At 43.4% G+C, this 14,423-nt stretch overlaps 1 long non-coding RNA gene across 1 annotated transcript; it reads right to left on the reverse strand.

Moving 5' to 3' along the window:
- Positions 1-830: 830 nt before the first annotated feature.
- Positions 831-1,495, reverse strand: LOC134076255 (uncharacterized). The gene is made up of 2 exons (XR_009938577.1): positions 1,106-1,495; positions 831-1,017 (listed from the first exon to the last, which is right to left on the reverse strand). It is a non-coding gene; the product is annotated as an uncharacterized LOC134076255 (long non-coding RNA).
- Between the last annotated feature and the right edge of the window lie 12,928 nt (positions 1,496-14,423).

The raw sequence follows: 14,423 nt of genomic DNA on the forward strand, positions 1-14,423 counted from the left end.
TTGTTTTACAATTACCATAATGCCCACACCTTTTGAACACTGGCATTAAGGTTAGGTGAAGAAACTTGTTATAAGCACCATTTTGATTGCTTTGTAAGTGGCGCACTCTCTCCAACTGATCTGTGTTGGAAGATCAACACACCTCTGTTTTTATTATGAACAAATAAATACTTTGTGCTGTTTTTACTCAACTTGGACCAACATTATAGTTAGAATACAGCCATGGTAATTTTTGCCTTACTGGTTGTACCATGTTCAACAAAAATAGGCAAACAATCTTATGTTCCCCAATAACTAGGCTACTTAAAGGGTCAGTGGTTTGCTTACACTTAATTTGTTTGCAAGGGATGCGAGATGAACCGTGAGATGGCAGAATAAACTTAGACCATTGGAATGTCATGAAACACCCTTTGCGCTCATTCGAGTATTTTCTGTCTGCGTCTCTAAGATGATGTGGGGCTACAGCAAGACATCGGCTGTTATTTCTGAGGTAAAGTTGACCCAGTATTGGATGTTAAGGCTAGCTTGCATTCATGGTAGTATTCGACTGAAGAACATAATTGAATATAAAAAGGGCTATTTTGAGTAAAATACCAAACATCTGCTTAGTTTAACTAAATAGCAGAAGAACCTGGAATGCACAGTGTATAATCGTAGGCCTAGTCTACTTCACAGATTTTACTTTGTTGGTATGCTGCTTCGGCATTATGGGCTGGTGATTGGCACGGAACTTTAACACATGTATCGTCAGAAGTAGCCCATCCTTATGGTGATAGCCAGACTAGCCTATCCTAGTTGATCTAAGTAAAAAAAAAATAAAAAAAAACCTCTGATGAATTACAAATGTTTATTTGCTCGATGTAGGTCATTTGTTTACAATGTTTGGCAAAGGCTTTACACACGACTCTTCAAAATACCAACAAGGGTTCTCTGTGTTGCTTTCCCAGGACCATTTGCGCGAGGTCCTTCGAGGTCTTTACACAAGGCACCTTTTCTTGACGATGGTCCCACCGTGTCCTGGTTTAACAAAAATATCAGAGACAAATGAGCCTTATTGACAGCTGATGGGCAATAGTGCACCACTAGACGGATACATGATACTTACATATAAGCGCAGTGGAGGTGGTCTACTTCTATTGGCACCTCCAACCCTTTTGGGGTGTCGTGTCTGAGCGGCCTGTGGTGGTGAATTAGGTTCCAGAGGAATAGCAGGAGGTCTAGGCTGCCTAGCAGATCTTGGTGCCAGTCCTGCGAGACGAGCGGAGCGACGGATTGCTGAAGAGCGTGGAGTGGCTTCAGCGGGCTGGCCTGCAGGCCCGGAGGTCAAGGGCGAAACCGTCGGTTGGGTGAGTGAACGCGGTCCATGTCTTGGTGCCAAGGTCGCTACAATTCGCGGCGCATTACGCGGCCTGAATGATCTCACAGTGTTCGGTGGCATCCGTGCTTTGGTGTCACGAGGAAGATTACTAACCGAGTGACTGAGTGGACATGAATGAGTTGACTATAAGGCCGAGCAGTTAACACCTTTGATCATTGGGCGTGGACTGATGTAGCAAAGCTATTGTTGATCCCAAAGTGTCATTGGTCAAATTATTGATAGGCTACTGTACTTGATGCAACAGTGTTCTGGTAACTACATTTATGGAGACTTTTCATTTTCAAAATGTGTAATAATGTATTCTCTTTGTAGACTATTGAGAAGCACAAGTATACTAATTGGACTAATCGAAACGTATTTTGCAAAAAAAAGTTTCTTTCACGAAACTAGAAAGTTGCCAGGTCGGTATACAGAGGGCCTCCCAGATAATGAAGTGTCGTTTGTTATGAGGTTATTTGCCATCAAATTATTTGGAAAGCTGTACAGTCAAACAACTGTTAAGAGTGCCTTTTGATATCATAAACGAATTTGCGGGCAAGTTAGGAGACCTTTTGCTACACATGAGATTGGGTTTTGGTGCAGCCTATTCGTCAAATATTGTTCTTCGTACAATAACTGGACATATGCTTTTCAAGGCAATTGCACTTGGCCTACTGATATTAATTGGAGCTGTAGGCCTACTGTGTTTTTGTGAGCATAATAGCTGAATCATTGGTAATAGCTATTCCTATGAAGAGAGGGCAGTGGTAACCTTCATGTTTTCTTATGAGGGCCAGGGGCAGCTGTGGAGGAGGATGTTTCTCCCCACCCAGCATATCAACATTCACACAACATTCACATCATTGGAGACTTTGCTGTTGGCCATAAAAAAAATGATTTAATATTATATCCTGAATGAATACTCTGATAAACCAGGTGCATCCATAATGCCAGTAAAATGTTAAAATGATTTCTGGGTAGAAATGTTAGATGAATCCCAACTCAATCCCAGATTATGTTGAAGGTCTCTAAATCCCATTCAACACAGAAACCACTGGCCACACAATGCCACAATAGGAGCACCCCCACCGGCAACTCAATTTGGCCTGCAGTGCGCATAGGGTAAATAGTCATTTGGCCATTAGCAACATCTCAGATAGAAAGACCAGAGAAAAGGTCTGTCACTTTCCATTGTCATGGAAAACCGAACCAAGAGTGGCAGAAACCCCTGCTAGTCCTGTGAGAGGTTTATGGTTGTACATATCAGCTATTTCCCTCATAGATCTAAAGCACAATGATGATGAGCCCATCAAATGCTGTTTTAGTCTCAGTCTGTGTAGGAAACAAATAGAGCATGGTCAGTTCAGCCCTCTCTCCTAATCACTAACACATAATCACACAGGACAAATACTTGTCCCTTTTAAGAAGATACTATTGGTGATCTGAAAATAAGTAAAGTGCCCCGACCAGTCACTCTAGACATTAAGCAGGCTATTTCCTCTCCAGTGTTCAATTTAAAAAAAGGCACCCCCATATTCTATTACAAAACGGAGTGGGGTTTTTTTTGTTGCAAAAAAAACACTTAATATCATTTCTTCCAATCAGATCTTAAGGGTCCACCTATGATAATGATTCGGTCTCAGATGTTGGCCTTGTGTGAGTATGCCTAATTTAAGGCATACAGTAAACTACTGTAGTTAAGCATAAGGGAAGATGACCAACTGACTTAAGTCATTAAAGTTACAAGTCTTATTAGTTAACAAAATGACCTTGAAACAGCTACATGATGTTAAGAAACACGCATAACATAACACATAACATGCCTCCTCTGTGTTGTCCAGGTGTCCTGAGTTAGCATGCAAACCAGTTAGTGCCAGGTCAGCTCTGGCTTGCCGCTGCACTAAATACTAAGTCAATGGACGACAACTTAAATCTTACAGAATCGTATTCCTCAAAATAGAGGCAGTACACACAGATGCACCATACACATTAGCATTTGATCTATTTCTAATCTCTTTTGGGTTTTGAATGCTACAATAAGTGTGAGGAGAGGAGAGCACACACACACACACACACACACACACACACACACATACAGTACATAGTACATACACATAAATATAATCATATAGTATATACACACACACAGTTTAAGAGACCACTGCACATTTTTCTGATGTCATCCTACGGTTGCTTAGTGACATGAGCTGATGGTCATATTCAAAATTATGAGACCACTGCCAATTTAAATAGGATTGTCAACTCATTCGAATGTCACTCAGCAACCTAAGAATGGCATCAGAAAAATGTTCCAGAGCTGTTTTTAAAGCTAGTAAAATACACAATAGCATAAATATCTGCTGGCTACAATATGAGCCTTTTAGGAGACGTAATCTCAAGAATTATCAGCCAGTGGTACGCATTTTCCATGACACCAATTGAGCACCAACTAACCTAATCCGTGATGCCACAGTTGTACACCTAATTTGGAAAATGTGGGAAATGTGTTTGCTTTTAAAAGGACAAAACTCTTTAAGTGTAACATTATGGCCGTATAAGGCTGGAGGCCTTGTGATAAAGATGGACACGACTAGATTGGGCTGATTGCACAGTTCCAGGCGTCAGGAAAGGAAAGGGGGAAGAGGTGGCTGGGCCGGCGTGGAGGACGTCTAAGGGCATGCAGGGCGTTTGGCTGGACAACTGGCCCTCTCCATCCAGCTGGCCATTAGAACACGTCCCTCTGCAAACTGCTAACTCAAGCTGCACTCTCCCTTGTGTGCTCTCAGAGTGATTGGCTTCAAAGAGTGCTTACAATTCAGGTGGCCAGGTGTGGATGTCTCTCTGTGTGTGTATGTGTGTGTGTGTGTGGGAGTGGGGGATGTTGGGGTGTGTTCATGTGTGTGTTAAAGGGAAAGGTACACTTTTGTGTGTGTGTGTGTGTGTGGATGTGTGTGAGAAAGGGGAGGGGTACTGTGTGTGTGTAGTTGTGTGTGCGTGTGTGTGTGTGTTTGTGTGTGTGTGCGCGAGTGGATGAGGAAAGGGGAGGGTGTGTGTGGCGTGGAGAGAGGTGTGTGTGTGTGTGTTGTCTGTGTATTTGGGAGTGTGTGTGTGTGTGCGCGTGTGTGTGTGTGCATGTTGCGGCCCTCCAGGAGCATTTGTGCTGAGCCTCATTTGCACAGCGACATTTAATTGGCTGCAACAATTAATTAATGTGTCAGAAAGTTGGCAGAAAAAGTTCATTTAAGAGGATTTTAATATGCAATTAGGGGCCAACTAGAGGGAGACAGAGAGAAAGAACGAGAGACAGAGGAGAGGGGGCACTGGGCCATGAGTGTGTGTGTGCACACGTGGGTGTGGTGGTGTCACGCGTGAGGTGCAACTTCTATTCGTCACAAACACAATTCTGTTGTTGATAATCTTGTGAAGAGTCATGCGAGAAAAAAACAGAATCCACTTCGCTTCAGAAAAACAACTTTTTTATTTAATTCTGAGCTTTATTCTGAATCGCTCTTTCAGATATTTGTGTTTTTACGATCAAGTGGTTTTGTTGGATTGTCGAGGACCTTTTAATCGGAAGTGACTTATAGAACTGTGTTCTGTTCTGCGGTTCATTAGTAAGTGCTATTGTTGTAACATGCACAATGGCCATAAATGTGCGGCTGTGCTGTGTGTTCCGGTAAGTTCCGTGTCATATGCTTAGTGTTGTGCTGTGTACACCCTGTCCACTTTTCACAACTGCATGACTGATGACGGGAGCAGCTTGGAATCCTGGGTAGACGTCCTTGGAAGACGAATGCTTTTCAGCAGAATAATTAACTCAATTAACAAATTCACATGAATATTCATCAGCTCATTAATGTCCCCGGCACGCTGTTCGCTGAGCAGCGCAGCAATAACCATCTCATTTGCATAACCACCTTCATACCAGCCACTCGCCTGAGAGGCAGAACACAGCTACACCAGCGCAGTCTCTCTCTCTCTCTCTCTCTCTCTCTCTCTCTCTCTCTCTCTCTCTCTCTCTCTCTCTCTCTCTCTCTCTCTCTCTCTCTCTCTCTCTCTCTGTCTGTCTGTGCTCTGCTCTCTCACTCAAAATTTGTTATATATCTCTGCTTCTCTCTCCATTGAGTAGATAGTCTGTCTTGCTCTTGCTCTACACCTCTTTTTCAACCCCCCCCCCCCCCCACACACACACACACACACACTCACACAAACACAGGGAGAGAGATCACAGATCTCTTCTGCCATCTTCCATGTCCTCCTCTTCCATTCACATGTGAATGCCTGGCTTTACTCTGTCTGTGTGTACATTTGTACACGTCCTGGGCATGCAGTAGGCTGGTAGAGTTGGCATGGCTGCTCTTGTTTTGAGTGGAGACTGACTCCTCCATCTCTATGCCCTGGATGTAGCACCTTCACCAAGTCTTTGCAATAAGATTCTATTTGTTGGAATCAGTGAATCAAAATGTATTCCTTGAACCCTTAGTGAGTGTGCATGTGATGTGTGTGTATGTATGTTTGTATGATGGGTGTATGTTATTGATTGAGATATGGGGTATTAGCCAGTGTCAGTGGTGAATTAGAGGCCAGATCTGTTTCCTAATCAGAGCACAAGCAGCGAGTTAGAAAAATTAGGCCGACAGCTGCTGGGTCTCTCTCTCTCTCCCTGCACACACACACACACACACACACACAAACACACACACACCCAGCAGTGGGACCACCTCTTTGCCATCGCCACCTGTCAACACCAGATCTGTGTGTGTGTGTGTGTGTGTGTGTGTGTGTGTCTAAGTAAGTCAGGTAAGCATACACACATGCACATCAGCTGTCTTCATGTTATCCTACATTTAATGACCATTCTGCTTTATTGTTTGTGAGTGCACATGTCTTCATGTGCACACTATAATTAGAGGCTAGTTGTTGATGCATGTACTAGCTCCACATATAGAAATACTAGACAATCTCGTGTTTTTGTTTACATATAATGAGAGAGAGAGAGAGAGAGAGAGAGAGAGAGAGAGAGAGAGAGAGAGAGAGAGAGAGAGAGAGAGAGAGAGAGAGAGAGAGAGAGAGAGAGAGAGAGAGAGAGAGAGAGAGAGAGAGAGCAGTGGCCGAGCTAGGTGGAGGGAGAGAAGGTGAGTGCTTCTTCCACGCTTGTGCTAGGTTGGTGCTGCCTGCCACATCATTTGGCAGGGACTGGTGGCATCCTGCATTGTCCAATCAGATGCCTTCCATCTGTTTGAATGACTGTGGGTTTCCACCAATCATAACGATGGGAAATCGAGGCTTCAAAAAAGTAAAAAATCGGAAGGAGGCACACTGCAGATCCATCTCAAACACGCACACACACACACACCTGGAGGGAAGCCAGATCAACAGTAATGCAGAAGCTAAATTATTAATAACAAGAAGATGCAAGGGTAGAGGGAGAGGGAGAGAGGGGAGAGAGAGAGAGAGAGAGAGAGAGAGAGAGAGAGAGAGAGAGAAAGAGAGAGAGAGTGTGTGTGTGTGTGTGTGTATATATTTGTGGATACGTTGGAAAGAAGTGGAGGGGTAGATTATAAAGGTGATGGAGAGAAACAAAAATATATGGAGACAATTTTGGCTAATGATGTCAAACCAGAACAGAAGTAGACATGTATAAGATATCTCAAGATATTTTGACTTGCATTCAATCTGTTAATGAGCTCAATATATTTGCTAATTTCTCCCACTAATGTGTTGCCATTTTAGTATGGATGGTGTTGTCTGGTTATTTTTGGTGTGTGTGTGTGTGTGTCTGGCAGGGGGCATCAGAGGTGAAGTGATGTGTGTGAAAGCCTCCTGTTCGCTAGGAGAGGTGGATTGTGGGTATCTGTCTACATCAGTGTGTGTGTGTGTGTGTGTGTGTGTGTGTGTGTGTGTGTGTGTGTGTGTGCGTGTGTGTGTGTGTGTATGTATGTGTGTGTGTGTGTGTGGTGGGGGGAGCAGATGGTGTGCCACACTGTGAGCCCATCGGCTGGCATTCGGGGGTGGGGGTGGGTGGGGGGTGGGGGGCTGCTCCCAAACAACCAAAATCAAAGAGAGAGAGAGAAAGAGAGAGGGAGAGAGAAAGAGAGAGATAGAGATGCTGTGACTGAATCTGAGACTGAAAGACAAAGACAACACCACAGAATTTGGATGAGCTGAATAGTCCCCATTACCACCCAGCAAACCCAGCCACACCACTGTGTCTGTGATGGAGGTGAGATGTGTGTGTGTGTGTGTGTAAATATGAGGAGCTTCAGCAGAAGATGGTAACCTCACCATGCAGCCCTGTACCAACCTCTTCTACACCCCTCCTTCCCTCTCTCTCTCCTCCATCCTCTTCCCTCCTTCATTTTCAATCTCTGCATCTCTTTCGCTCGCGTTTTGCCTCCAGCCAAATTCTTCCCCCTCAGTGACATTCCAGGACGTCTTATTGCAGAAGGTCACAGGAGAGATGGAGGATGAGATGTGTGTGTGTGGGGGGGGCGGGGGGGGGGGGGGGGGGGGTGTTGCGGAGATGCAGTGGTAAATAAGGGCGGCATTCTAGAAAGTCATATCAAAGCCCTTCGATGGCACATCACGGAGACACCATTAAGTCATCCTCACCTGGTTACCTGCCCCCTAGAACAGAAGCCCACGGCTCTGTGTGGTTCCTGCTCCTCTGATCATGGCTCAGTGTGTTATGGGCTTTTTGCTCCAAACAGGGATGGTGTTGCGGAACTCCAACCGTGGTCCTGTTCCTCGCTGCAGGAGAGGGATTGACCCCTATTTGGGGAGGTTAATTATGTGCTTGTGTCTTATCATGGAGTGTCATATGGATATGATAAAGCAGAACACCAACTCATCCATGTCATACGCAAGATTAATATTTGTATTGAAAACACTGTTAAATAATAAAAGTATTTATGAAATTATATATTGTAGTGTGTATAAGTAGGTTGTGAGATGGAGGTAGGGGGGTTGCTGGTCTGCACAGATGGTGTGTATTGTAGATACAGTATTAGTGTGTGTGTGTGTGTGTGTGTGTGTGTGTGTGTGTGTGTGTGTGTGTGTGTGTGTGTGTGTGTGTGTGTGTGTGTGTGTGTGTGTGTGTGTGTGTGTGTGTGTGTGTGTGTGTGTGTGTGTGTGTGTGTGTGTGTGTGTGTGTGTGTGTGTGCGCGTGTGTGTGTGTGTGAGGGGGATTGAGAGAGAGAGTGAGGGGAAAGAGAGAGAGGGTGGTCAGTGAGGTGAATATGATGTCCTGTGACAGAGCCAGCTGGGATAGTGCCTGCCCCCAAGATTGGTCAATATGGAGACCATTTACTGCCACCCACAGTACTGGGGCAACACACAAACACACACACACACACACACACACACACGTGCACACAACCATGCAGACATACTTACACACACCACACCACATTCAGCCCACTCCATGAGTAGATCGGACCTCCTGATATCATTGTCCTATTGATGGTCGTTCATGTGTGTTTGTGTCTCACCTCAACATGCATTCAGACTCTCGGTTATTGTCTTCCATGTGCCTGTTTCATCTTCTGTTCAAAGCGTTGCTCTCTTCCCTCTTCTGTGGTAAATGCGCGTTCCATGCCCCCCCCCCTCCTTTGGCGCATGTGTCATCTCCTTGGCACCCCGTGCCCTCCCTCTGCCTGGCACCCCTCCCCTTCTTGGCACCTCTGCCACCCCTCTGTTTTGGCACAGCCTCCACCCATCTCCCTGCATTGTTTCACCTCCTCACATTGTTTCTCTGCTTCTCTCCTTCTCTCTCACTCTCTCCCTTTCTGTTCTTCTTTCCTTTTTTCTGTCCCTCCCTCCCTGTCTGTGCATCTCTCTCTCTCTCTCTCTCTCTCTCTCTCTCTCTCTCTCTGTCCCCCACTCAGATTTTTTCCATCATGTGCATTAACGCTCTCTGCGTTAGCATCACTGAGATGTGCAGTGATAACTCCTGTGTCACTTTGTCATAAAGCTTCTCTGCGGCCCCCCTCCACCCTTTCTCCTTAGCTTTTTATTTTTTACACTCTCATTTGTATGCCCAAGTTCCTTAGCCACCCCATCTTCTCTCTCTCTCTCTCTCTCTCTCTCAACAGATGTTATGGAATTTCTCTGAAATGGCCTCTTGTGCCAGCCCTGCCCCTTTTGTCTGCCATTCCCTTCACTGGCATTCTGTGTGTGTGTGTGTGTGTGTGTGTGTGTGTGTGTGTGTGTGTGTGTGTGTGTGTGTGTGTGTGTGTGTGTGTGTTCACGCACGCGCAGGTGTGCTTTCCTCTCAGCTGTAAGTATAGTTTTCTGTAGCAGAATATCTTTGGCAGTTTATGTGTTCGTTTCAACTGTTCATGTTAGAATTGTAGCTTTAATACAAAATGCATAACCCACAAGTCAAGGAAATGTTAGCAGGGGTTTTAGTTAAGTTTGCAATGTGATACAAATACGTTGTCTTGTTAACAACAGAAGTTATATGTTTATTTCTTAATTTTTCTATTTTAATGCTTCCTGCAATAATGAATAATTAACCAGTGTTTGAGATGAAGCACATACTCCACTAAGACGTGCAGACATCCTATGAGTTCACACTTGATGTGAGACACGTTGGGTGTGTGTGTGAGTGTGTGTGTTTTTTTTCTTTTTTCAATTTATTTTCACCTCAGAGGGAAGTTGTAATCCAAGTCTAAAATTGGATTGCATCTCTTTTTTTCACTTGAACGTGGTTGGGTTCTCGGTTATCTCTAAACTAGTAGTTCTCGGCAACTTTGGCGAGAAAACGAGTGGGCTTGTACCGTGCTAATTTAAACAGCGCGATTCATCCGTCGATGTGGGAGCGTGAAAAATAACGGAAAACTTCGCGACGAATAACAGGAGTTTTAGCAAGCTCGTCTGTCTCCTGTAAAAAAAGTTCTCGGCATGAACTCTTCCACCAAAACACGAGTCTGGTCACATCGCACGCATCTGGTCACGTTGGGCGCAAATAGGTGAGTTTAACTCCTTGGAATCGTCTGTATTCAAATAAGACCAAGGACAAAAGAGAAAGTGCACACTGCGGCTAAACCATGGGTCAGCTGAGGTGGGCCCTTTGCCCATGTATCAGCCACGAGTTCTGCTGAGACAGGGAAGGCGCATCAGAACGACGTATTAAACGCCGTTGTATCAGTTAGCTCCAGTGATGATACACAATTTGTTCAATAATTTAAACAGGAAGAGGTGGGTCAGCCAAAGCTCACGCGCTACTGATAGCATTTGGAGGGCCGTGCGGGCACCCCTTCTTTCGGAGCGTGCAGCATAATGAACAGATGCCGCAAAATTAGGAAAGAAACACACTCTCCTCCCAGAAGCACCTCGCGAGCTGGCATGGACTGGCGCGGGTTGGCACGCAGTGGAGCCTGTTGGGTGTCTGCTCTAGAGCTCGCATGGGTGTTGGGGAATATTAAGGAAATTGGCTGGCATGCGCCTGCGACCACCCCTCCTTCCCCTCACCGCGCACAGCTGCCTGCTAAAGGCCGAGAAACCTGCCCGGAGAGTGGATGGATGTTTGCCCTATACTTTGAATTCTAGCCATGAACTGTTCCATGGACTTATGCACTCTACCTATATAGGCCTATTCCTCCTGTTGGAACTATTTCGTGTGAATGAAGTGTTGCTCGCAGAACTTCGACCACCTACTCTTGGCCCTAAAATGAGTCACAGCAATACAGTAGGCTACAGTAACTCTACAGTAGGTTTTAATAGCCTGAACTAGGCTACCTTTCGGCTTGGCGGTGTAATTTCAATTACTACAAATAGGCAAGGAGACAATTGCCTATTATTTTAAAAAAATTAACCTACCCTATTGGTCAATAGAAAAAATATTGTAGGCCTACACTTTCCTCAGTTATGATAGCCATGATATGAATACAGCCTGTAGCTTATACTGTCAACTGTTGGCTAATATTTAAAATAACAGTTAAAGTGTAGCATATACATATTTTGTGTGTATGTGTTTTGTTTTTATTTTGCATAAATCATAAGATATAGGGCAGGCCTCTAATATTCATTAAGATTCTATTCCATTCAGTGTGTAGTGCGGATTTGGTAATGGGCGCTTCGAGGACATTTTGTAACCCAACATATGGGGCGCGGGCAGTGGTCCAGACTGTAGCCGAACTCAGAACAAGGGGTTGCGCGAGTCAGCCTCTGTAGGCTTGTACCATCTCTAGAATTCTTTGATTTGCAACTTGTGAGGACAACCTTTTGAAAGTGTTCTCGAGTTAGCCACATTTATAACAGGCCGTGCAATTGACCCGGACTAGACGGCTCAAAAGTGAAATAAAAGCCATGGCAACTAACTAGACAGTGATTAGACTCTCAGAGATATTTCTGGGTTTAGATTTGAAACGGCGCACATCTATTTATGTAATTTTAATTTTATATAGGATAATTTAATTAAGGCGAAAAATCCTACTCCTTCCATATACAGCTATACTGACATAGGCTATATTTAAATAATAATGTAATATTGGCTAGCCTATTGCTAAAACTAAACTGAGTAGGCTAGGCTAATTTAATTAAATCACTGTATATTCTTTTGAGTCCATACAATGGATAAAATAAAATAAAATCTCCCCATTAGTTGTGGAAAGCCACAAAAATCCCTTTCCCCTAAACTACTCTACCCAATCTAAACACATTAATATGTAGGCCTGACGATAGAAAATATGGGAGTACGTTGCAAACCTCAAATAGCCTGTTGTAATTTCAGTCGTGTGTGTGAGTGTGTGTAGGCATAAATGCATATTGAAGTTTAGACAGCCTGGATAAAAATGAGTGGAGTCATAAAGTGTTGTTCAGGAATGAATTGAAATTATTAACAAGAATCAAGACAAGTACTAAAATATCAAAGCGTAAACAAACACACAACCCTCATTGTGATTCAGTAGTTGCTATAAATATTCTGAATATGTAAACAAACCGGGGAATTCACAACAAACTCTTTTAATGTTTACTGAATGATGTCGGAGGCTCATAGGAGAGATTATCAAACGGAAAAAGAAGTCTTTGATTCCCGTCAAACTGGGATTCTCGTGTCGGGCCACAGTTGGTTATGAAGCCGGTCTCTTCCCTTGCAGTGAAATTTTCCTCTGAGTTAATGCAACATGTTTTTTCATGGTCTTAATCTTAAAGCTGCGATGTTTCTTTTGTCAGTTTGTCACTAGTAGTGTTTTCATCTTCAAACAAACTCCATCTGTTTCCACCGCGTTCTGCGTCTGGTCTGAAGTCACGCAGGCTCAATATAATTCAGGGATGTCATTAATATTTGAGCGCGTGACTGCTGCATCTTCATCCAGAGGTTTTACCCTCGCTTTAGTCTCGGTTGTGTATGAGAACACACACATGCACGCACACACGCACACACGCACACACTATGCTAGCCGACCGTGATTGCGCATCATGCATGCCCGTATCTGTTTGATTCCACTTTGGATTTCAGGCCAAAATATTTTGGCACTTGCTTCAAGAACTCCCCTGATGGACCTTGTGAGACTGTCAGGTGGGGGGAGAGGAACTGACGATGACGGAAGAGATGTGTCGATATTTCAAATTTGAGAGCTTTGACTTGAGAATCTTTTTTCCGAAACAGGTGACTAGTAGGTCACTCTCAGTTAGGCTTGCCTTTGACTCTTCCAGTTATCTCATTGTGTGCTACGACGATGTTCCCTGCCTTCCGAAGCACTCCGGGGTTGGGTTTAGGATGGCCATTTCTGTTAGCCGGATTGACCCAAATATAGTACAAAACGCGCATTTCCTACACCGAATGTACTCCACAGTCGTGTATAGGCTCATTACAACATGTCCCGCCTTTTTAAAGTTCAGAGGCGAAAACTTGAATTGGCTTTCATCACTTATCACACCCTGAAGCCGATAAAGACATAATTTCGTTTTCTTAAATTCCCCGTTATGATATTGAATTGGTCAACATCATGTTGTTTTTCGTCGTTGTGGTTGTGAATTGCTTAGCCTACATATTTTGCCGTTCACGATGAACTTTAATACTTACAATTTTATTTATCTAAATGTTCTCCAAAAAGCGCGCCATGGTGCTAACGAAGAAATGATACATTTAAATTAAAATATAGACCTATCATATTTGAGATGATGATAGATTGCCCTCAGATAGCCTACATATTCAAATAATACACAATTAATATATAAAACACAAACTGATATTAAACACAATATCTCGTTTAATAACCGAAAAGCACCTATAACTATGGGAAGGTAGAGTGTCGGCCTACTCAGGGCATTGCTAATCGGTAAAATGGTAGAATTAATACATTTATCTTTGTCATAACCAAAACTATCAACATTTGGCAAATTTAAGCAATAAAGTAGAAATGTATGTTTGTATATATTACTCTGTGAACAAAGCATACCGCAAAAATAATTGAATTTTATTTTCTAAATAAATATAGGCTACGACCTATGTAAAATTGTTCCACTTGCACACGTGCATTATTTCAAACATTTTGAAATTGTTATAATAAGTCAGTGAATGTTGAGATAACACACTTAGGAATTAGGAATTTTAGATCCATAACATGTGCATAATCTGATATTATTCTGTACATCATCTATTGGCCCGCTAAATTTCCTTTTTTATAAATGATAAGGACCCCGTTGACACTTTCAATGAGGGAGGCTTGGATGTTTTTGACCTTTATTTTTGTCAGTCTCTTTTTTCAAATGGGCTGTAGCCATGGCTCTGTACACATGTTTCAAATAGTCATCTTTTCAGATTCACACCAGTGTCATAAATATTTTAAAAGAAATGTAATTAAAAGAGAAATAAAATAGTCCGTTCTTCACAGTTTTGTGTCCACCAGTAGTATCACTGTTGGGAGTTGGAGGGATTGAATGGAGGAGTAACTGTGTCATTGCACAGGTGTGAATGTAGGTAAAATGAAGTTGGGAAGTGTGTCAGATACAATACAGCAGGCTGATTTTGCACACATGCATTCATACACATGGAAACGTGAGACACAAAGATTTCTCATACTTACACATCTGACTCTCTCTCTCACACACAACACAC

This window comes from Sardina pilchardus, chromosome 3 (assembly GCF_963854185.1).
Source record: "Sardina pilchardus chromosome 3, fSarPil1.1, whole genome shotgun sequence".
NCBI classification, from domain to species: Eukaryota; Metazoa; Chordata; class Actinopteri; order Clupeiformes; family Clupeidae; genus Sardina; species Sardina pilchardus.